The sequence below is a fragment of the Triticum aestivum genome, chromosome 1A (assembly GCF_018294505.1).
Source record: "Triticum aestivum cultivar Chinese Spring chromosome 1A, IWGSC CS RefSeq v2.1, whole genome shotgun sequence".
Lineage (NCBI taxonomy): Eukaryota > Viridiplantae > Streptophyta > Magnoliopsida > Poales > Poaceae > Triticum > Triticum aestivum.
Window position 1 is genome coordinate 394989214 of NC_057794.1, and position 25788 is coordinate 395015001.

At 46.4% G+C, this 25788-nt stretch overlaps 1 long non-coding RNA gene across 3 annotated transcripts; it reads right to left on the minus strand.

The window, feature by feature from the left end:
* Positions 1-309: 309 nt before the first annotated feature.
* LOC123052674 (uncharacterized) lies at positions 310-4133 on the minus strand. 3 transcript variants are annotated; one of them, XR_006424939.1, is made up of 5 exons: positions 3751-4133; positions 3420-3621; positions 1832-1966; positions 1241-1477; positions 310-731 (listed from the first exon to the last, which is right to left on the minus strand). It is a non-coding gene; the product is annotated as an uncharacterized lncRNA (long non-coding RNA). The 3 variants fall into 3 exon arrangements; XR_006424928.1 differs by having other exon boundaries at positions 1241-1515; positions 3420-3535; positions 3751-4132; XR_006424917.1 differs by having other exon boundaries at positions 3420-3535; positions 3751-4127.
* Between the last annotated feature and the right edge of the window lie 21655 nt (positions 4134-25788).

The following is a 25788-nucleotide window of genomic DNA, read 5'->3' on the forward strand; positions in this document are numbered from 1 at the left end:
ACCACAACACTAATGTAAGGACAGAGAAACTGTCGGGGGAAGGTTCTTTAAAGGGCAGAAAAACTATCGGGATAATGGTTCTCCCGGCAGATAGAACCGCCACGAGAACGGCTGCCGGGGATTACTTTTCCCGGCAGATAAACTTCTCCCGGCAGTTTTACTGCCAGCACAAATATGTTTGCCCGGCAGATAATAGGCCATCATGATTTGTTTCAACAACAATCTAGGCTGTTCTGGGCAACATATCCCCAATTTAATATCCAATCACAATACACCCAGGCATCATACATCATTTCACACAAGGTTTAATGGCAGACCTCAAACACATTCAGACTAAAAATTCAAGATCTCAACATCCATAGATGTGTTCAGTAGCAAACAACTACATTGGTAAACATAATTTACATGAGACAATAAGATGTTATGTATTCAAACTAAGCTACACTAACTGTATGAGCTTGACTTATCACTATAGCTATGTCTAGGAAACAATGGCATGTTCACACTTTTGTATATTTCTGCTCAGCCGTTTGTTGAATGCCATTTCCGTAATCATGGGATGTTCTGAATAGAAGACTCGCCACCATCATGTGAAGCTACATTATTCAAAGAGGGCCACATGCCTCAAGCCACTTGATTGTGTTGTCACAATGAACAGAAGAATCACCATGTATCCTAGTTGACTTGTACAACTACGCGTCGACCAGAAGATCTTCCAGTGTGATGCCAACCTAAACAGGTAAGAAACAACTTATAGAAGCTGCTGGATGTAATGAGATAGTCATTTAAAGAAATACCTTGGATTTATATAGCTACTAAAAGCATTAGCAATGAATCTTTGCAATAATTGATTTCAGAGAAGTAAAACATTATAAAAAGCTAACAAATCACATGTCAATTAATGTGTTTTGTTTTAAAAAATCTTAACATAAAAGGAAGACAACATGTGTTCACAGATGAGAGCCATGTTACAAAAAAGAATTCTGCTGACTTAGGTCAAAGCTCAAACGATAACTTGAAAGCGAGTATACATGTTCCTGATTCTAGTTTCCAGCTGTTTCTATAAAATCTGTGCCACAAGTAGATCGAGTCTTACAACATTGATATTATTTTCGTTTCTTCGTCTGTAGGGTGTAGAGCTTGTGCACAAGCAGACCCACAAAAGCATGGTATGTCAAAACTCCTATAAACATATTGAGATTGCAGTTCTAGGAAAAATAGTAAGGGGTGCAACGCTGACCTGCACTCCATGTGGCGAGGATGAAGAAGGGTTTACTTTTTGGACAGGTAACAGAAGCATTGCATCGCTACAGAGCTGTTGGTTGTGCTCTGCTCTACGGAGGATGCAAAGGGGTTTGCACCAGGTAGAGGTAGTCACGTTGTGCACTGCCCTGTGGATTGCAGAAGATTCCTCTCTATTAACCCCTCTCTCTCTCTCTCTCTTCGTGTGTTTAATTCCTCCTTCGAACTCCTTTCTCTACGTGCATGGATCAAATTGAGAAAAGCAACGGAAAGCTGGAATAAGTGTGAGCAGGATCAAACTCTGTTAGGTGAGTAACTGAGTGTTACAGCCACAATGGTTTTTCTATATCGATGGACTCTATGCAGGCTTGAGTATCTTTTGATTTGCATTATTTTCTTATTTATAGTGAAACAGGTTTATAAATATCATCAATTGTTAGCTCATAAATATTTTTCCATCCGCTAAAATGGGATGGCCTCTTTCCAAAGTCTGTGACAACATCTAACTCATTTTTTCAGAGTTCGTGTAGTTTCAGATACCAGAAAGAGTGTTCAACTACATATACAGGTGGTTGGAAATCTGTAATACCTGGTGATTGGTATGTGTACATCATCAGTGTCTCTGCTCCAAATTCATCAGTTTGAAAATCGCAGGCAAACATGTAATGGTCGAGGCTGCATTGCTCATGGTCTCGTTCAACAATTAATAGTAAAGTTTTGTTTCCTGCACAATGTCAAACGAGGCCGCAAAGCTGCACAGTTAGTTTCTATCTATCTATCTACTTAATTCATTTTAGGATCTTTGTGACTGAAGGATCAAAATAAGACGAAGAACATGATTGGAAGATTAGATTGAAACAACAACAGATTCATTGCAAATTGAGAAAAAAAAAATCCAAAACAATTCTAACAAGCTCACACACCATTCATGCACAATTCTGTCTAGAAGAAGGATGGGCAAAAAACATCAACACAGATGGTTTGCACTGGCAATCACAAGATCTCGTGTAGAAAAATGAACATGCATGAAAGCGGCAGTGGCCACACTTGCCTCTCGGTGCGAGCGCAGGAATATCCTCACTGGACAGGGCAGCGTGTGCTCCGCCGAGCATCCAGCTGCAAAGGCCTGGCTCGGTGCACACACACTAACACACATGAGCGGCAAACACCAAAATAGAATTGAATTTTTCTTTACCTTTTAGAATCTGATGCTTTGGTTGCACACCAATAACTAAAAAATTATAGCAAATCATGCCCTGATTCCACCGATAACAATGAGATAAAATGTAGGGAAGGAATCGCTTAATTTTCAGAGGCATGAAAGCAATCAACTAAAAGTATATATATGTTAAAACGCACTAAAATGATCATATTCACAAGACTCCAAATAATAAAAAATTCTAGCATATATTTCACGGAATGTGTACTGTCAGGGAGAACCAAATAATTTTGTATCACGGAAGTTACGAGTTGCAATATGCTATAGAACTTATCTTACACATGTTACTCAACCTTAATCCTTGAATGTGCACTATGGTGGAAGACCAGAGAGCTAATAAGATTGAATGCAGGTACAAGGATCGACTTTGTATGATTAAATTGCGAGGATGAAGTCATGTAGTTCGCAATTTGGATCATAGATGTGCTCATTACCAAACAGAGGAGACACTAATGTGCAGAGCAAAAAGCAATTAACATCAATCAAAACTTCTGATGAAACAGGCAACTACAAAGTGTGTTGTGTTGTAACAGATTTACATGTCAGGCTGGAAATGTGATAAGCTTCTAGAAGTTTTTTCTCTCAAACATGAGCTCGTAGAAGATGTTAATCTAGTGTTCATGTAAGGAGATTGATGACTAGATTAATTCACATGCTAACTTTGTGATTTTTTATTTAAAGTGACCAAAAGGACTACCTTAGTTACACAAATGAACCAAGCAATTCTGGTGGGCATCAATTCTACATAATTTTTTTCTTACAGAATTGTGGTCTAAATCAACTTAATCTTGTGCTTACATCAACTTGTAGGTGTATCATCCACTGAGAAATTAGTTGGTCTAAGCATCAAGACTGTACAGTCCATAAATCATACTACTAATGCAAGAGAACATTGTATATCTAAAACTGTATCTGTAAAGTCCAAATCCAAGGAAAGAACATAAGCCCGAACACTAACCAGTGGAGGTTTTAGTGGCTAGAATACATCTTGAGGTCCACTTTCCTGAGGTAAGGGGAGGCATCCATACTCATCCCCTTTCCTTGTGCCGCACCCTCTTCCATCTTTCTATCTCACTGAGAAATCAGATAAGAAGATAAATTATTGGGAGGTCTAAAAAGGCCAAAAGCAGGCAACATCAGTAGCGATGCGTCTCAGATTGCTGCAGAAAAAAGTAGCATCTCAGATTGAGCCTCAATCAATGCCAGCTATAGATAGCGTATATGAAGAAGTCCACATCTCCAACAGGGATTGGCCCATGCGGGGGGAAACGGGGAGGGAAAGAGCAGACCTGCGAGGTGGGACGGCAGACGGAGTGGTGGCGACCGGCTCGCTGCTCGGGTGAAGCTTGTGGGGAGGACGCCTGCTCGAGAGATGAATCTTGCGATGCAGCGTGGGAAGGCGTTCGGTGGAGGAGGGTGGTCGGCGGTGGAGTGGCTCGGCGACGGAGCTGGTCAGCGCTGGTGGTGGTCCGTGTCCGTTGGGTGCTTGGCGGCGCTGCTGTGGGGTGCTTGGGGCGACGTCGGCAGTGGACGGAGCGGAGGGCGGTCTGCGGCGGTGGGGTAGTTGGGAGAGGGGGCGGGGGTGCGGTGGGTGAGAGGCGACGGCGATGGGATGGTTGGGGGCAGAGGCGGAGGTGCGGTGCTTGTGGCGGCGGCAGATGCGTTCTGGTGTAGGGCACGGCGAGATTTGGGGGCGAATTTGGATTGGGTCGATTCGGGAGATTGGGGCGCGTCTTGGGCCAAAATTTTAGTCTCTCGCGCCTTTTCCATCGCTAGCGCGGGCTTAGGCCCGGTACAATTTTGATCTCGTGCTAAAGACACTTCCCGGCAGAAAACGGGCCTTGGTTTACTTGGCCCGGCAGAAAACGGGCCCTAGTATTTTACTGGCAGTATGTGTGCCCTTGTTCCACAAGTTCTGCCGGCAGTTTTTGTGCCCGAAAGTACTTCTCCCGGCAGTAACGAATGTTCCGGCAGATCTTTTGCCCTTGTTCACGTATTTCTCCCGGCATTTAATTGCCCCCAATCAAGGGTTGTGGTGTAGTGAGACATAGAAATTTGCAAGATACATACGGATCTGAATGTTGCAGACCCGTTGACTAAGCCTCTCTCACGAGCAAAACATGATCAGCACCAAGACTTCATGGGTGTTAGAATCATTACTGTGTAATCTAGATTTATTGACTCTAGTGCAAATGGGAGACTTAAGGAAATATGCCCTAGAGGCAATAATAAAGTTATTATTTATTTCCTTATATCATGATAAGTGTTTATTATTCATGCTAGAATTGTATTAACCGGAAACATGATACATATGTGAATACATAGACAAACAGAGTGTCACTAGTATGCATCTACTAGACTAGCTCGTTGATCAAAGATGGTTATGTTTCCTAAACATAGACATGAGTTGTCATTTGATCAACGGGATCACATCATTAGGAGAATGATGTGATTAACTTGACCCATTCTGTTAGCTTAGCACTTGATCGTTTAGTATGTTGCCATTGCTTTCTTCATGACTTATACATGTTCCTATGACTATGAGATTATGCAACTCCCGTTTACCGGAGGAACACTTTGTGTGCTACCAAACGTCGCAATGTAACTGGGTGATTATAAAGGTGCTTTGCAAGTGTCTCCAAAGATATTTGTTGGGTTGGCGTATTTCGAGACTAGGATTTGTCACTCCGATTGTCGGAGAGGTATCTCTGGGCCCACTCGGTAATGCACATCACTATAAGCCTTGCAAGCATTGTAACTAATGAGTTAGTTGCAGAATGATGTATTACAGAACGAGTAAAGAGACTTGCCGGTAACGAGATTGAACTAGGTATTGAGATACCGACGATCGAATCTCAGGCAAGAAACATACTGATAACAAAGGGAACAACGTATGTTGTTATGCGGTTTGACCGATAAAGACCTTCGAAGAATATGTGGGAGCCAATATGAGCATCCAGGTTCCGCTATTGGTTATTGACCATAGACGTGTCTCGGTCATGTCTACATAGTTCTTGAACCCATAGGGTCCACACGCTTAAAGTTCGGTGACGATCGTATTATGAGTTTTTGTGTTTTTATGTACCGAATGTAGTTCGGAGTCCCGGATATAATCACGGACATAACTAGGAGTCTCGAAATGGTCGAGACATAAAGATCGATATATTGGACGACTATATTTGGATACCGGAATGGTTCGGGTGAGATCGGGAATATACCGGAGCACCAAGAGGTTATCGAAACCCCCCGGGAGGTATATGGGCCTGATTGGGCTTTAGTGGAAAGGAGGGGAAAGGAGCAAGGGAGGTGGCGCCCCCCCTCCCAAGCCCAATCCGAATTGGGAGGGGGTCGCCCCCCCCCCCTTTCCTTCCTCCCTCTTTCCTCTTCCTTCCCTCTCCTACTCCAAGTTGGAAAGGGGGATCCTACTCCTTGTGGGAGTAGGACTCCCCATGGCGCGCCCTAGAGAGGGCCAACCCTCCCCTACTCCACTCCTTTATATACGGGGGCAGGGGGGCACCTCTAGACACATAAGTTGATCATTGATCCCTTAGTCGTGCGTGGTGCCCCCCTGCACCATAATCCACCTCGATTATATCGTAGCGGTGCTTAGGCGAAGCCCTGCGTCGGTAGCATCATCATCACCGTCACCACACCGTCATGCTAACAAATCTCTCCTATGAAGCTTTGCTGGTTCGGAGCTCGTGCAGAACTCGGAGGTGTTGTGTGTTTGGTACTTGGATCGGTCGGATCATGAAGACGTACGACTACATCAACCACGTTGTGCTAACGCTTCCGCTTACGGTCTACGAGGGTATGTGGACGATACTCTTCCCTCTCGTTTCTATGCATCACCATGATCTTGCGTGTGCGTAGGAATTTTTTTGAAATTACTATGTGTCAGGACCCCAATTCCAAGTCACATTGATCTAGCCGGTAACACCTCATATCACTTTGCGGCCTCACGCACGGTATTCCCACGGGTGTCGCCTTACCATGGCCCAGGACCGTTTGCGCCTTTTGGCTCACATATATGATAGTGTCGCTAGTATTCATATAACAGATAACCCGGGCCGACATGACTAGTCGTGAACCCAAAGCGGCACTAACCTATGGGGACAGGCATACATGAATCACATCGAGCATGTCGGTCAGCAGCGTGTGAATCTGGGCTGTAGCACTGGGCTAACAGGACTCCGGGAACCCGGGCTGTAGCAGGCTAGGCAGGACTCCGGATGTCACCGCGTGACATTTCCCCGAAGGGACAGACACAGGAACGAAGTGAAACACATGCCGGCCAGTCAAGTGTCCTGAGCAGTAGTGCTGGGCTAGCAGGACTCCGGTGAACCGGGCTGTAGCAGACTACTATGGCTCATGGAAGCACAAGACTACATTTCCCCATAAGAGAGGCTGCCAAGGATAAACAACTAGATTGTCGGATCCCACACATACCAAGCATTTCAATCATACACACAATATGCTCGATATGTGTAAATACAACATGGTATCACAACATAACTCTACGACTCAAGTATTTATTCACTAGGCTTCGAGGAGCGAGATATTACAAACATGGGTCTCATGACCCAACATCCAGAGCATACAAGTCAAAGCACATGCGGAAGCTTAACTTGTCTGAGTACAGACAACTAAAAATGAAGAAGGCTGAGGAGCCTGACTATATACCAGACCCTCCCAAGGGTACAAGATCGTAGCTGAGGTAACAAGCTAAACGTCGAAGTCCAAGCGGAACTACTACCGAGACTGAAGTCTCTCGGCAAAACATAAAATAAGAAAACATGAGTACAAATGTACCCAGCAAGACTTACATCAGAACTATCTACATATGCATCGGTATCAACAAAGGGGGTGGTGGAGTTTAACTGCAGCAAGCCAGCTTTGACCAAGTGGCTAACCTGAACTACGACTACAAGCAACTCTTTTGAGGTGGCGCACACGAGTCCACATATTCACCATTCAATACACCACTATGGATCCGCTCTCGTCTCCCTACGAGAAGGCCATCCATAGCACTCACACTTATCTTGCGAGTTTTAGAGTATCCACTTTCACTTATCTATGAACTATGCAAGGGGTCCAAGTTTCCATATCCGAGGAATCTGGCTATTCGAATAGATAATGATAACCTTGCAGGGGTGTACTTCTTCACACACGCTCCCACCACTTACCGTCGTTTACACGACATGTACTCGGCAACCTTCAAGCGGAAGCCCGATGAGGGTGTCGGCCACGGCCTACCTAAACACTTAAGTCTCTAGTCCAGGTTTATCGCCTATCCAGGTTCCATCCGCAGGGAGTCCGGCCGAGGTTTCCACATACGGCCCCGAACGATGTGAACAGGGTTCCCGAGACACCAAACGGGCGCCTGGTACACCGTGCCATGGTGTATCTACCGTAACATAGCCCACCCCTAGGGTCAGCGCTACGCACGGCCGCCAACACATAAACTACAAACACCAGAAACTAGTTGCAACTCCTGGACAGAGTACTAGGGTGATTAAGAAGCCGAGAGGGTAAATTAAGGATCCCAATGAGTGGTAGTAGCTGTTCATGGATCACATACACAGAACTCAGTTCCTGAGGATGGCTGCAATGAGACAACCCACCATGTACTCCTACATGGCCTCTCACCGCTACCTTTACCAAATCGTGTTCACACACAGTAGGGCATGTTCACACACCTCCGATTCATCCCCCGATGAATCAGACCCGACACAACTCTATGCAATATCAGGCATGACAAACAAGCATGAATGAGTAGGCACATCAGGGCTCAAACAACTCCTACTCATGCTAGTGGGTTTCATCTATTTACTGTGGCAATGACAGGTCATGCAGAGGATAAGGGGTTCAATTACCGTAGCAAGTAACAGATGAATCGTTGTTGTCCTAATGTAGTAACAGAGAGCTGGAGCGAGAGAGTGGGATTATACCGGAATGAACAAGGGGGTTTTGCTTGCCTGGCACTTCTAAAGATATCATTGGGTCTTCATCAGTGTCAACGATCACAGCGTCGGTACAATGTCTATCGAGCGGGGACAAATACCCGCAACAGAGAAAGAAACACAATCAATGCAATGCACAATATGATGCATGATCATGACATGTCAATATGTTGTGGTTTGAGCTAATGCAACTAGCAACATGTTAAATGGAGTTGGTTTGAACCCTAGGTTCAAATTCAAATTCCATATGTGAGAGTTTAAATTCTATTTATGTGAATTGGCCTAAACAGCAGCCATAAGTTGTCCTAACATGCATGAAAATGCCATAAACAGATTCCTTGAATTTTTCTGATAATTTTTCATATATAAATTATTTCATTTGGAGTTATGGTTTAATTTCTATGATTTTTTGAAGTTTAAGTCATTTTCTGGAATTTCCTGAATTGTTTTTAAACAGAAATTAATTACTACGTCAGCATGATATCGTCATGACGTCAGCAGGTCAACGGGCATGGTCCAGGTCAAACCTGACCAGTGGGACCCACTGGTCAGTGACCTAGTGACATTTAGTGTCACAGACAGGTGGGTCCGGTCAACGGCCACGTGAGCGAGGTCAACGGTGACGCATGGGGCCACTGCGTTTAGATTAATCTTAATCTATTTTTGTTAGCTGGTTAGTTAGGCAGCGGGGCCCGCATGTCAGCGAGCCAGGGGGGTTAGTTAGTGGTTCAATTAGCCGCTAATGACGCGTCCACGTCATCATTGCCGGTGTTATGACCACCGGCGTAAACAGAGCACGGCGAGGTTGCTCGTCTGGCCAACTCCGGCAACGAGAGGTCGCACGGCCGGGCGCGTTGGAAGAGGCGCAACGAGGCGCGTCCGTTGGTGGCCTCGGGTGGCGCTGGGGTGGCGTGCAACGGCAGGGACGGCGAGTTGGGCGGCGGCCGGAGTACGGCGTCGATGGGGATCGGGTCTAGGGGACGAAATTAACAAAGAGGAGAGAGGGGAAACGACGGCGGCCTCACAGGGAGTAGAACTGGGGCTCAAAGAGCTCGGGGACGACCGGCAGGTGACAGATCGATGGCGGCTCCCTTCGGTGGCCGACGTTGAAGACGAAGACGATGGCGACGGATCAGCGTGTCCCGAGCTCGCTTGCTTCGATGGATAGGCCCGCGACGTCTTGGCGGAGCGGTTGGACGGCTAGGGAGGCAAGGGGTGGGCTATGGCCGTGAGGGCAGCGAGGGGCAGCGATGGTGGCGCTCAGCCGGTGAGTGAGAGAGAGCCAGGGGAGGGGAGAGGTTGCGGGTGAGGGAGAGAGAGAGGTCAGGGGGGTCTCTGGGTGTCTCCAAACATGGGATCAGGGAGAAGGACGGGCCTCCAGCGCGAAGCAAGAGGTGGTTGTAGCTGCACGTGCATCGACACGCACCTGCTCCTACTGGCAGGAGGAAGACGACGCGGTGGGGGTAGGTGGGCTGGACCAGGTAGGTGCGGGTAAGAGGCCCGGTGGGCTTTCGTTTTTATTTTGTTTCTGTTTTTCTGTTTTGTTTTGTTTAATTGCCACTGAATTCAAATTCAAACAAATTTGAAAACAGTGCCAAAACTCCCCTGGATAATTTTATGTCACTTAAGGTCTACTCCTCATATACATAAAATGTCTCAGGGCATTTGAAAATATATTCATTATATATTATGAATATAACTCCAAATTCAAATAGAATATTGATTTAAAATCAGAGCCCAAATAATCCCTTAGAAATGTTCCAAAATTTTGGTTTGATTTATAACTCTTGCCAAAATTGTCAGAGCTATTTCTAGGGCATTTTGGATTTACTGATTGCAATTTTAGGGTTTCTTGCCCTTTTATTAAAATGATTTCTGAGGCTTTCAATTTCCTCATTTCAACTTTCGGAATATAGACATGATGCACACAAGAAGCTAGCCTAGAGCATTACCAGAAGCTAGGGATGTGACACTATGTTCCCCAACACAAATATCTCCTGTTCTTGTTTCGAGTTGTTTCTGCTGCAGATTCGGAGCAAGATGTCTTCTCAAGAGTCAATCGGGGAGAGTCGGGTGTCTCATCCGACACCGGGACCAAGAGAAAATAGTGATGCTAACCACTTCGGGCCATCAACGGAAGAAGAGATGGAGGCCGACTTGAAAAGGATAGATGCCATGGAAGAGGATCAAGAAGTTACTTCTCGTTTCTGAGCTGGATTCACTATGGGGGAACTACAGAGCTCAGCCATTCCAAACTCGGTCATCCCTTCCAATGTCAGATTTCTTTCTTATAAAAATATGAAAAAGAGACCCTCAAAAAAAATTATGAAAAAGAGTGTTACTTGTTTTCCCGCAGCTATGCAACATCCATGGGTGAAAGGAGCTTTAGCTGTCACAGGCAAGCTCCGAAAAGAAATAATGGGCCTCAAGCAGCAAGTCAACAAGCTTGTAGAGGAGAATCGTATCCTGAGGGGTATCATAGCTAAGAATATCACATCACCAACCCCGAAGAAAGAGACATAATCACATGGTATGGGCACTACCCTTGGCAACTGCCAAGCTTTTTTTTGAGAGAGCCCCGGTGTCGTATCACCATCACTTTCATCTTTACCGTTTTTCTTAGTTCGATCCTTTTGATAATATCTTGATCTAGTAGACTAAGGTTTTAGTATGATCTAGTTGTGAGTTTTGCTATATGATCTTCTTGTGTAATCGAGTCCGTGAGCTATATATAATAAAGATTAGTGTTGAGTCAAGGGCTTGATTATTTTGCTGTGATCTTGAGGGAATAAAATAAAAGAGAAGAAATAAAAAGAAATAAAGAGATCATATGGATCTTATGGAGAGTAATGAGCTCACATATAACGAGTATGATGAATAAAAGTTGTTGAGAGTTGACAAACATAGTTTTGGTCATCGTTGCAATTAATAGGAAGTAATAAAGAAAGAGAGGTTTTCACATATAAATATACTATCTTGGACATCTTTTATAATTGTGAGCACTCATTAAAGTATGATATGCTAAAGTGTTGACGTTGGACAAGGAATACAACGTAATGGGTTATGTTTTCTTACATCTGAGATAAATTATATTGTCATGGATCATCCAACATGTTGAGCTTGCATTTCCCTCTCATGCTAGCCAAGTTCTTTGCACCAAGTAGAAATACTACTTGTGCTTCCAAATATCCTTAAACACAGTTTTGCCATGAGAGTCCACCATACCTACCTATGGATTGAGTAAGATCCTTCAAGTAAGTTGTCATTTGTACATGCAATAAAAATTGCCTTCTAAATATGTATGACTTATTAATGTGGAGAAAATAAGTTTTATATGATCTTGTGATATGGAAGAAATAAAAGCGATGGACTGCATAATAAAGGTCCATATCACAAGTGGCAATATAAAGTGACGTTCTTTTGCATTAAGATTTTGTGCATCCAACCATAAAAGCGCATGACAACTTCTGCTTCCCTCTGCGAAGGGCCCATCTTTTACTTTTATCTTCTACCTTACATAAGAGTCATGGTGATCTTCACCTTTCCTTTTTACATTTTATCCTTTGGCAAGCACAATGTGTTGGAAAGATCCAGATACATATAGCTAATTGGATGTGAGTCTGCATGAGCTATTATTTTTGACATTACCCTTGAGGTAAAATGTTGGGAGGCAAAACTATAAGCCCCTATCTTTCTCTGTGTCCGATTAAAACTCCATACCCATAAATATTGCATGAGTGTTAGCAATTGTGAAAGACTAAATGATAGTTGAGTATGTGGACTGGCTGAAAAGCTCTTATATTGACTCTTTCCTATGTTATGATAAATTGCAATTGCCTCAGTGACTGAGATTAGAGTTTGTTAGTTTTCAATGAAGTTTATGATTCATACTTGAAATTGTGATTGAGTTATTACTTTAGCATAAGAGATCATATGTTTCGCTTGAGGACAAGCAGGTCTAAGCTTGGGGGAGTTGATACATCCATTTTGCATCATGCTTTTATATTGATATTTATTGCATTATGGGATGTTATTACACATTATGTCACAATACTTATGCCTATTCTCTCTTATTTTACAAGGTTTACATGAAGAGGGAGAATGCTGGCAGCTAGGATTCTGGGCTGGAAAAGGAGCAAATATTAGAGACCTATTCTACACAGCTCCAAAAGTCCTGAAACTTCACGGAAGTTATTTCCAGAATATATAAAAAATATTGGGAGAAAGAAGTTCCAGAGGGGGCCACACCCTGGCCACGAGGGTGGGGGCGCGCCCTACCCCCCTGGGCGCGCCCCCTGCCTCGTGGGCTCCTTGGTGGCCCTCCGATGCCCATCTTCTACTATATGAGGTCTTTCGTCCGAGAAAAAATAATAAGCAAGCTTTCGGGAAGAAACTCTGCCGCCACGAGGCGGAACCTTGGCGGAACCAATCTAGGGCTCCGGCAGAGCTGTTCTGTCGGGGAAACCTCCCTCCGGGAGGGGGAAATCATCACCATCGTCATCACCAACGATCCTATCATCAGGAGGGGGTCAATATCCATCAACATCTTCACCAGCACCATCTCATCACAAACCCTAGTTCATCTCTTGTATCCAATCATTGTATCCAAACCTTAGATTGGTACCTGCGGGTTGCTAGTAGTGTTGATTACTCCTTGTAGTTGATGCTAGTTGGTTTATTTGGTGGAAGATCATATGTTAAGATCCATTATGCATATTAATACCCCTCTGATTATGAACATGAATATGCTTTGTGAGTAGTTATGTTTGTTCCTAAGGACATGGGAGAAATCTTGCTATAAGTAGTCATGTGAATTTGGTATTCGTTCGATATTTTGATGAGATGTATGTTGTCATCCCTCTAGTGGTGTCATGTTAACATAGACTACATGACATTTCACCATTGTTTGGGCCTAGAGGGAGGCATTGGGAAGTAATAAGTAGATGATGGGTTGCTAGAGTGACAGAAGCTTAAAACCTACTTTATGTGTTTCTTCGTAAGGGGCTGATTTGGATCCATATGTTTCATGCTATGGTTAGGTTTACCTTAATACTTCTGTTGTAGTTGGGGATGCTTGGAATAGGGGTTAATCATAAGTGGGATGCTTGTCCAAGTAAGGACATCACCCAAGCACCGGTCCACCCACATATCAAATTATCAAAGTACCGAACTCGAATCATGTGAGCATGATGAAAACTAGCTTGATGATAATTCTCATGTGTCCTCGGGAGCGCTTTCCTTCATATAAGAGTTTGTCCAGGCTTGTCCTTTGCTACAAAAAGGATTGGGCCATCTTTCTGCACCTTATTAACTTTTATTACTTGCTACTTGTTACAAATTACCTTATCACAAAACTATCTGTTATCGATAATTTCTGTGCTTGCAGAGAATACCTTACTGAAAACTGCTTATCATTTCCTTCTGCCCCTCGTTGTGTTTGACACTCTTACTTATCGAAAAGCTCCGATAGATCCCCTACACTTGTGGGTCATCACTCATGTCAGCATTTTCGAAGCTGTCGCACAACCGGCGACTCAAGGAATGCAAACAAGACTCACCTACTCGGCGCCCTGCGCCCGTATCGGCGGCCGCCGCCTCCCCTCCGCCATGGGACTCGGGCTCCTTCGTGGCATCCCGCACCACCTGCGCCTGCGCCCGGTCATAAGGATGCCGGATGGCATTTAGAAGCACCTCTCGTGTCTCGTCGGGACGAACAAGAAGATAAGAAGCAACGAAGTATGGAGACCAGGGACTCACCAACGGTGCCGGGTTCGCACGGCTGTACGGGGCCTTCCCGAACACCCAGTCAGCCCCCAAGTTGGCCTTGGAGATGTCGTTGACCCGGCGTGTAACTTGGTTCGCCGCCAGCCGTGTGTTCGCCATGTGGTTGGCATCTTGGAGGCCGGTCATCTGATCGATAAGACGGTTGCACTGCTGCAGCGGCAGCACCCGCCGGACGATGAAGGTGGTGATGAGGTCGGTGCCGGTGAGCCCCTCCTGCTCCTTCATCACCGACACCCTCTTGCACAGGTTGAGCACCTCCTGCGACACGTGCTTGGGGTAGTACCCCCATTTCTGCTTCCCCCACGGCGGCGAGTTAATGAATGGCGAGAGGTTGATGCGGTCCTCGCCAAGATTGCGGACATAGAAGAAAGAATTCTGCCATTTCTTGGTAGAATCCTACAGCGGCACCTTCGGGCAGTCGGCGCCCGACCGCTTGGTGATGATGGCCGCCCCGCACTCGGACATCTCTCCGGCCTTCGGCCCCTGCTGCTTCAGGGAGAACAAGCGCACCCAGAGGTTGATCGAAGGCTCGACCCCTAGGTACCCCTTGCAGAGGGTGACGAAGCCGGACAGCTGGATGATCGCGTTGGCGCCAAGATGATGGGGCTAAAGCCCGAAGAACTCCATAAAGTCGCAGAAGAAGCCGCTCACGGGCAGCCCGAACCCGCGCTTGAAGTGCGGCAGGAAGACCACCCGCTCCAAGCCCTTGGGCCACGGCTCCCGCTCACCTTGCGGGAGGCGCGCCTAGACCTCCTCCACCCTCGGCAGACACCTGGTGTCGTGGAGGTAGGCGATGTCGTCAAGGGTGACGTTCGAGCCCATCCACGGCCCTGACGGCAGCGCCATCAACCCGTGCGCGGAGAAGAAGAAGGAACGGGAAAAGAAGATGGCAAGAAAGCTCTGCTCAGGGACGGCGGGCGTCACAGCTAGCAGTGACCGTCGAAAGCAGAGGGAGGTTGAAGAGGCAGGGGAGCGCGAGCATGAATGATCTCGGCCGCCCCCCTTGCCCCCAATTTATAGGCCACGATTCGAAACATGGGGAGGTGGGATCATTTGCGCTCGCCCCTCCCACTTCCCCGCAATAAGTGCGCACGTACGCACGTAGTAACTGCCTCGAGAATGGCAACCGACCCATGAACGCCGCCATAAATCCGCGTGCGTGGGCTGAGGGCGCGCGGCGGCGGGCCCCAGTCCGTCGCCCCGTCCCGTCACGCACGTGGCCTGTCAGGCCCCTTCGGCTCCCGGGCGCCACATGGCGGCCGCGCGAAGCCCGAAAGATTGCCCAAGATTCGTCGAACTCCTCGGTCTCCCGCCACAGGCGGGATGCCGCGATCCGGCTTCCTGAAGCCGGCACACAGTGGGTGTTGCCAAACCCGGCGGTCACCAAATCCGCCTCTACAAAGGAGGAAACTGTGAAGGCCCACCCATCTGAAGACGGCGGACCTTCACAGCTTCGGGGACTACTGTCGGGGGGATGGTGTCGGTGTCAAAACCGACGGATCTCGGGTAGGGGGTCCCGAATTGTGCGTCTAGGATCGATGGTAACAGGAGATGGGGGACACGACGTTTACCTAGGTTCAGGCCCTCTCTATGGAGGTAATACCCTACATTCTGCTTGATTGATCTTGATGAATATGAGTGTTACAAGAGTTGATCTACCACGAGATCATAATGGCTAAACCCTAGAAGCCTAGCCTGTATGACTATGGTAATGAATATATCCTTTCTGGACTAACCCCTCCGGTTTGTATAGACACCGGGGGGATCTAGGGTTACATAGAGTCGGTTACATAAGAAGGAATCTTCATAGTTGGTCACCAAGCTTGCCTCCCACGCCAAGGAGAGTCCAATCCGGACACGGGTACATTCTTCGGCCTTCATGTCTTCACAGCCCATCAGTCCGGCCCATGGATAACAAGCCAGACACTCGAGGACCCCTTAGTCCAGGACTCCCTCAGTAGCCCCTGAACCTGGCTTCAATGGCGAGGAGTCCGGCGTGGAGATTGTCTTCGACATTGCAAGGTGGGTTCTCCCTTCCGAACTCCTAGTTGATCTTCAGATGTAATGATTGTATCCGGACTTGTATGCACAACCGTAGAGGACATAATATTTCATGAGTTCCACCAACCACTTTTTGGTAATATGACACCACGCCTTCCTGGCCACTACTTGTGAACCGTTTTAGCCGGCCCGTCGCCCCATGTCCCAAGACGTGGTCTTATTGGCACGTCTTATCCAAGCGGAGATCGCGTCTTCCCCTTTTTAAGGGATTCATGTCAACCCGGACGTGGGTAACCCAACCGTCGCTTGGGTACAACTCCTTGGAAACAAGCAAGTTTTTGAGGCCCAATAGGAGACGTTTGATATTTGCAGCCTTTATATAGGGGTACAGACCCGTCTTTTTCTTCCACGCTTGCCTCTTTCTTAACCCCTGCTACCCCGAGTTCCAACACCCGGGTTTCGGTCGCCACCATCCCCAATCATGTCCAGATCCAGCCGTCAAGGCTGGTGGGTAGCTTCTTCTGTTGTGGAGGAAGACATTGCAAAGCTTCGGGCGGCGAGGTACCTGACCGCTGAAATCCATCATTGGCTTCCTACCAAGGGGTAGGTTATTCCCACCCCCAGATCCGGCGAGAGGGTTGTGTGCGTGTCCCACTTCCTCCGTGGGTTGGGGTTTGCACTTAACCCCTTTGTCTGAGGGCTCATGTTCTATTACGGGCTAGACTTTCATGATTTGGCCCCGGACTCGATTCTTCTTATCTCGGTGTTTATCGTCACGTGCGAAGCCTTCCTCCGAACTCCTCCGCACTTCGGCTTGTGGCTCAAGACCTTCGATGTGGGGGAGCAGGCCGAGTGCGGCGGCGCTATAGTGAGCAAGCTTGCTAGCGCCGTTTGGCTGAAAGGATCCTTCGCCAAATCTTCTGATATGTGGCAGCAGGGGTGGTTCTATATCACCGAGCCCCGCAGCTCCAAGTGGGCAATTGTGCCCGCATTCCGATCCAGCCCCCCAATTCAGCTTGCATCGTGGATTAACAAGGGGCTGGATTGGGGATCAACGAATGATGTGCGAACTCTGCAAAGTCACATCCGAAGCCTCATTGAGAGGGAAATCGACATAGCCAACGTCGTTCACGTAATGCTAGTTCGTCAGACCCTGCCGTGCCAGCGACGGCCTCTCCGCCTATGGGAGTTCAATCCAGATGGGCCGCAGACTCTTCAGCACTTCCTCGGCACAACGCACAAAGGAATGTGGAGATTATTCTTCGGGAAACGAAGGTAATGGCCGGACACCACCGAAGATGTCGGCCTAGACTGTAGCCGTCCGGATACCCTGGTAAGTACCCGTTTACCGAATACCTTATAATCAGATACCCAGTGGCAAGATACTAGCAGTATCATCCTTTTTCAGGGCTAGATAAAGAAAGTGGAACTGATTAGGTGTCTGGCTCCCCTTCCCGAAGACTCAGCTACTCCCGTGTTAACAAGGATGCTAGCCTCGACGCCATACCAGGCACCAGCAGGGGAGGGCGAGAAGACCCAAGATGACCTTGGTTCCGGAGGTAAGTCGGACACTGAGTCTAGAGAAATTGTCCTTTCCTCGCCCGAAGACGGGGGCGGGAAAGGACCCAGTATCCCATCTCCAAACAGGAGGAAAAGGGCCGCCTCCGAAGATTGGGAGGGCGGTCTTCCAAGAGGGGCAAGATGCCACCGTCGATCGGCTTAGGTTTGGAAAGCGATGCCGTTGAGAAGCTCCAACAGGTGGACAAGACCTCGGCCAAACCATAAGAGAATCCGGAGTACTTTGATAGCGTCCCGCTCTGTTATTGTTGCCAAAGATACACGTAACACATTTATGCATTTTTACAGGTCGGCACAGAATTTTTCTGGGCGATCCTCTTCTTCGGGGAGTCTCCTCCCAGAGATGATGGAGAGCGAGACGCCTCCTCCGAACTCCTCGCCCAATAAGGCGGATGACTCTGAAGCGTCATCACGGAGGGTCCCTTTAGACCAGGGGACAAAAGAGGCAGTACCCAAAGGTGGACCTCCGACCATCCGGGATTCCGAGGCTGATGATAACAAAGGCCCCAGACTGTCTGGTTCACAGCCGACAGTGATTTTGGAGACGGGTGAGCAGATTCCTTCAAATGATGATTGTGCTTTTGGAGCAGCTTCCGGAGACCCGAGGACTCCGGATATGTTGCGGGACATGTTGCGAAAACCATCTGTCTTGGGGGAACAGCATACCTTGATGGGTACAGTGATTGAAAAGATTTCGTCCGCGAAGAGCGGATTAAATGAAGCCTTCATGAGCCTACTGAAGGGCTTCGAGGTTTGTAACATAATGTTTTCAACTATGTTTCATTTGCAAAGATGCGCCTGTGTATAGGTAGTAGCCCCTGATACTCGGGTTGGCTTCCGCTGGGAAGAAAATGGAGGATCGAAAAGGATCGTTTGAGGACTAACCTGACCAACTTTGACCATAGGCCGCTTCCCCCTTGGCCGCTTCCCGGACTATGGAAATTGCCGAGTTGCAGCGGAAGCTTGATGTGGCAGGGGATGATCTTGCTTTAATCAATATGCGTCTTGACGAGTCGCAAGGTATGTATTCGGAGCAATCCTCATACAGTTTTGTGGTATAAGCATGATGCTGAGATTTAGATGCTGGAATATTCATGGCTGCAGATGGTGCTGCCGCCGTTGAAGTTCTTCGAGCAGAGCAGGCCCGGGCCAAGGAGCAGGCCCGTCGTAGTAATGCTGCTGCCGAAAAGGCATCGGCTGAATTAAAAGCAGAACAAGCTGCACGGCACCAAGATGAGGAGAAGATAACCACTATGACGCTCGAACTGGAGAATGCTACCGACCGCTCTGAATTTCTGGAGAAGGAGAGTAAAGCCTTAACGGCTGACCTGCACAAGGCCTTACAAGAGGCTAGAGCAGCGCGGTCAGAATCTAGAGCAACCCGTGAGGAGGTTCGACATGTGAGGGAGACTGCGGCTGGCAAGCCCTTTCTGCTGCAAACTAAGTTCGGTGACCCGAACTATGCCCAGCTTAACCAAGTATGGAGTTCTCTGGATGAGTTCTTGGACTTGCCGAAGAGTTCTGCCGATGCGGCACAGTATTACCAAGCGCGATATGGATATGCAATGGAGACGCTTTTTTGGTCACAGTTTGGCGCAACAAAGCGCCCTCTGTTGCTTAATGAACAGATGTCCCGATGGGCCAAATTTCATAGGATATCCGGCGCTGCCATGAAGGATGTCATAATCCAGTTGTGGCCAACCGAGCCTGTTCCGAATATCTATTTCGGTTTGGTGCAGAGGCTTGTTAATGCGGTGCCGCGTATCGATGTTGTGAAGCGATCATCGTGCATTGAGGGTGCGCAGATGGCTTTTGCCCGAGTCAAAACATTCTGGGGGAATATGAAGGCCATCGATATTGCGACGAAGAGTCCACCCAAAGGCAAGGACCGCCTGGAACCGGAGCATTATTCTGAAGACGTCCTAGAGGCCGCCCACTTTATAGAGGGTCAGTGCTCAAAATACATAATGTTCGAGTGAGGTGTATGAAAATTGTAAAAGACAATTTTATAGTTAATCTATTTATGTTTTGCTTGAAATCTTGAATTCCTCCTGTGCGGCCATTTTGATATAATCTGAAAGTTTTCCCGGCTTCAGCCCCCTCGTAGGAAGTACGGGGGTGTTCAGGAAGGCATTTAATCACTCTTTATCCAATGTCTTGGTCCATGAAGGAGGTGATAATGCGGCGAACCAGGTAATCGGACTATAGGGCGTTAACGCTTTCACTTAGCCATAGGATTTTTATTGTGGGGCTACGACATAGCCCCTGGTATGTATGCGGCGTATGATGCCTTACATATTTGATTTGAAAAAGATCCCTCGTGTGACACAGAGAATCGCTAAAGATTCCAAGAAGTCTTCAAGTGGTTGACCAGCTCACGCCGCATCATGACAGTCAGTTTTTGGCTTTCTCTAATGAGGTGCGCATCCAGTTTAGACCAGGGCACAATCGCAGTAGTTCTCCCTTTACTACCCTAGCCGATAGAGCGGAACGTAGGGTAGCAAGCACAGGAGACGGGCAACCCAACTATTGACCCAAGACAATGATTCGGAGCTGATGCATATAAGGCCAAACTTGCGACGCTGAAGTATGCTCTAGAGCTGTTTGGACTTTTACTGGCAACTCATTTGTTCCCACACCAAGCCCCTGGCAGGTTATGCCAAGGTATTTCTGTGAAATAACCATAGGAGCCCTATTTGTTGGGGAAACGATGCGGATGATTAGTTCGGATATTGTTTAATGGGAACTGAGTGATATGCCAATGATTACTTATGATATGTATATAAAAGCCATCCTCCCGGCTATTTGACATGCTCAGGGTTGGAGGCGGAGGAACATACATAGTACAGGCTCGAGAAATAAAGAGTGCGGTCTACAAAAAGTTATTTTGGACCTCCTATCACACATCTGCGCCGCCAGCCCTCGGTGGGGGAATCCTTGATGGAAATAGCCCCTTAGGTGAGAGTACGGATCCAGACTCCGATAGAGCCAGTTTCCGATGTTCATCCTGTTCATCACCTGTTTTAAAGGATAGCGAAGGAAGAAATAAAAAGAAAATAAATAATAATAAGAAAAGTTACTGGAGTGCTTGCAGGCTTGTCCGTATTGTGCTTCCGCCAATGCCCATGGTATCTTGAGTGCGTAATGATGTATGCGCGGTACAAACTTTGTAGGTGTATGGATTGTGCGGCGAAAGCCGGGTTGCTGTTTCCGTTCTAGGAGTAGTTGATCCTCCGGTGGAGACTGCTTCTGACCCCTGGTGTTTCTTTGGTGAACCTTCCCATCATCCCTCTCGCTTGGCGGCCTCCTCCCCCTGTGTTCGGTGTTGAGCTTGCCGACCTGTTTAAAGACCCAGCAGTTTTTGTTGGTATGATTAGCTGGTTTATCGGGGTGGCCATGAATCTGGTAGGGTCGGTCCAATATCCTGTCCAGGTTGGATGGTTCATCTTGATTCGCCTTGAATGGCTTTGTCCGCTGACCGGGCTTGGGGTTGATGAATCCGGCATTGACCGCTGTGTCGCCTGATCTTTTGTTATCATTGCGACTATTGTTTTGCTTCCTTGCGGCTTGCCGTTGCCGCCTCAGATTTCGGAGGTGCCCTGGTTGCTGGCGCTATTGCTTCTATGAGCGAGCCAGCTGTCTTCTCCCGCGCAAAAGCGGGTCATCAGAGCAATGAGGGCTGTCATGGATTTAGGTCCTTCTTGGCCGAGGTGGCGTGCAAGCCATTTGTCCCGGACGCTGTGTCTGAAAGCTGCAAGGGCTTCCGCGTCCGAACAGTCGACGATTTGGTTCTTTTTGACTAAGAACCGAGTCCAGAGCTCCCTAGCTAATTCTCCGGGCTGTTGGACAATGTGACCTAGGTCATTGGCATCCAGTGGCCGGACATGTGTTCCTCAGAAGTTATCGAGGAAGGCCTCTTCCAAGTCGTCCCAGCTGCCTATGGAATTTTCAGGTAGGCTGTTTAACTAGTACCGAGCTGGCCCTTTTAGTTTTAGTGGGAGGTATTTAATGGCGTGGAGGTCATCCCCACGGGCCATATGGATGTGGAGAATGAAATCTTCTATCCATACCGCGGGATCGGTTGTCCCGTCGTATGATTCAATATTGACGGGTTTGAATCCTTCGGGGAATTCATGATCCATTACTTCATCAGTGAAGCAAAGCGGGTGTGCGGTGCCTCTATGTTGGGCCGCACTGCGACGTAACTCCAAAGGAGTCCCTTTGCTATTTTCGGCTTTGGCGTGGCAAGGTTTGACACGTTCGAATAGGTATCCATCGTCGCGTATCGAAGCATGCTTTCACGATCCGTAGATCGGTCTTGCGTGTCCTGCTCTATTGTCCAAGTTTCTCTGCAGGTTGTCTCGGTAGTCGTGGCCTGCGTTGTTCCTGCCTTTACGGCGAGGTGTGATACGTCCATTTTGCATCATGCTTTTATATCGATATTTTTTGCATTATGGGCTGTTATTACACATTATGTCACAATAGTTATGACTATTCTCTCTTATTTTACAAGGTTTATATAAAGAGGGAGAATGCCGGCAGCTGGGATTCTGGGATGGAAAAGGAGAAAATATTAGAGACCTATTCTACACAGCTCCAAAAGTCCTGAAACTTCACGGAAGTTATTTTCAGAATATATAAAAAATACTGAGCACAAGAAGTACAAGAGGGGGGCCACTCACCAGCCACGAGGGTGGGGGCGCGTCCTACCCCCCTAGGCACGCCCCTGCCTCATGGGCCCCCTGGTGGCCCTCCGATGCCCATCTTCTGCTATATGGAGTCTTCCGTTGAGGAAAAATCATAAGCAAGCTTTCGGGACGAGACTCCACCGCCATGAGGCGGAACCAATCTAGGGCTCCGGTGGAGCTGTTCTGCCGGGGAAACTTCCCTCCGGGAGGGGGAAATCATCACCATCGTCAAACAACGCTCCTCTCATTGGGAGGGCCCCAATCTCCATCAACATCTTCACCAGCACCATCTCCTCTTAAACCCTAGTTCATCTCTTGTATCCAATTCTTGTCTCTAAGTCTGGGATTGATACCTGTAGGTTGCTAGTAGTGTTGATTACTCCTTGTACTTGATGCTAGCCGGTTTATTTGGTGGAAGATCATATGTTCATATCCTATATGCATATTAATACCCCTCTGATTATGAACATGAACATGCTTTGTGAGTAGTTACGTTTGTTCCTGAGGACATGGGAGAAGTCTTGCTATTAATAGTCATGTGAATTTGGTATTCGTTTGATATTTTAATGAGATGTATGTTATCTCTCCTCTAGTGGTGTTATGTGAACGTCGACTACATGACACTTCACCATTATTTGGGCCTAGAGGAAGGCATTGGAAAGTAATAAGTAGATGACGGGTTGCTATAGTGACAGAAGCTTAAACCCTACTTTATGCGTTGCTTCATAAGGGGCTGATTTGGATCCATATGTTTCATGCTATGGTTAGGTTTACCTTAATACTTTTGTTGTAGTTGCGGATGCTTGCAATAGAGGTTAATCATAAATGAGATGATTGTCCAAGTAAGGACAGTACCCAAGCACCCGTCCACCCACATATCAGATTATCAAAGTACCGAACACGAATCATATGAACGTGATGGAAACTAGCTTGACGATAATTCCCATGTGTCCTCGGGAGCGCTTTTCTCTATATAAGAGTTTGTCCAGGCTTGTCCTTTGCTACAAAAAGGATTGGGCCACCTTGCTGCACTTTATTTACTTTTGTTACTTGTTGCTTGTTACAAATTATCTTATCACAAAACTATCTATTACCTATAATTTCAGTGCTTGCAGAGAATACCTTGCTGAAAACCGCTTATCATTTCCTTCTGCTCCTTGTTGGGTTCAACACTCTTACTTATCGAAAGGACTACGATAGATCCCCTATACTTGTGGGTCATCAAGACTCTTTTCTGGCGCCGTTGCCGGGGAGTGAAGCGCCTTTGGTAGGTGGAATTTGGTAAGGAAACATTTATATAGTGTGCTGAAATTTACTGTCACTTGTTACTATGGAAAGTAATCCTCTGAGGGTCTTGTTCGGGGTATCTTCACCTCGACCAGTAGAGCAAAGAGTTTCTCCTCAACCTACTCAGCCAACTGAATCTACTGAAAATGAAAATGTCTACTTTGAAATTCCTTCGGGTATGATAGAAAAACTGCTAGCTAACCCTTTTGTAGGAGATGGAACATTACATCCTGATAAGCACCTAATATATGTGGATGAGGTATGCCCGATGATGTTATCAAGAAGAAGGTCTTGCCTTTATATTTGGAGGGAGATGCATTGACAAGGTATAGGATATGTGATGATATGGGTTCATGGAACTACAAACGATTGAAATTGGAATTTCATCAGAAGTTTTATCCTATGCATCTTGTTCATCATGATCGTAATTATATATATAATTTTTGGCCTCGCTAAGGAGAAAGCATCGCTCGAGCTTGGGGGAGGCTTAAATCAATGTTATATTCATGCCCCGATCATGAGCTCTCAAGAGAAATGATTATCCAAAAAATTATGCTCGGCTTTCTGATAACAATCGCACCATGCTCGATACTTCTTGTACTGGCTCTTTTATGAAGAAGACTATTGAATTCAAATGGGATTTATTGGACAGAATTAAACACAACTCTGAAGATTGGGATCTCGACGAAGGTAAGGAGTCAGATATGACACCTAAGTTTGATTGTGTTAAATCTTTTATGGATACCGATGTTTTCCATAAATTTAGCACTAAATATGGACTTGACTCTGAGATAGTAGCTTCTTTCTGTGAATCTTTTGCTACTCATGTTGATCTCCCTAAGGAGAAGTGGTTTAAATATCATCCTCCAATAGAAGTAAAAGTAGCTACACCTATTAAAGTTGAAGAAAAGACTATCACTTATAATGATCCTATTGTTCCTACTGCTTATGTTGAGAAACCACCTTTTCCTGTTCGGATAAAAGATCATGCTAAAGCTTCAACTGTGGTTTGTAAAAGCAATATCAGAACCTATACACCTCCTGAGCAAGTTAAAGTTGAACCTAATATTGCTATTTTTAAGGATCTCTTGGCTGATAATATTGATGGGCATGTTATTTATTTCAGTGATGAAACTGCTAGAATTGCTAAACCTTGTGCTAAAGATAAACATAGACTTGTGATAGGCATGCATGTTATCTCTATTAAAATAGGAGATCATTGTTATCATGGCTTGTGTGATATGGGTGCTAGTGCAATACCTATTGACTTATACAAAGAAATTTTGCATGATATTGCACCTGTTGAGTTAGAAGATATTGATGTCACAATTAAACTTGCCGATAGAGATACTATTTCACCAATTGGGATTGTTAGAGATGTTGAAGTCCTGTGTGGGGAAACTAAATAACCTACTGATTTTCTTGTTCTTGGTTCCCCACAAGATAGCTTTTGTCCCATTATATTTGGTAGACCCTTCTTAAACACTGGTAATGCTAGGATAGACTGCCAAAAGGATGTTGTTACTATTGGTTTTGGTGATATGTCTCATGAGTTCAACTTTTCTAAATTTCGTAGACAACACCGTGAAGAGGAATTGCCTAGTAAAGATGAAATTATTGGTCTTGCTTCTATTGTCGTACCTCCTAGTGATCCTTTAGAACAATATTTGCTAGACCATGAAAATGATATGTTTATGAATGAAAGAAGGGAAATAGATGAAGTGTTGTTTAAATAGGGACCTATTCTGAAACACAACTTGCTTGTTGAAATCTTAGGGGATCCTCCTCCACCCAAGGGTGATCCCGTGTTTGAGCTTAAACCATTGCCCGATACTCTTAAATATGCTTATCTTGATGAAAAGAAGATATATCATGTTATTATTAGTGCTAACCTTTCAGAGAAGGAGGAAGAAAAATTATTGAAAACTCTGAAGAAGCACCATGCTGCTATTGGATATACTCTTGATGATCTTAAGGGCATTAGTCCCACTCTATGTCAACACAAAATAATTTTGGAGAAAGATGC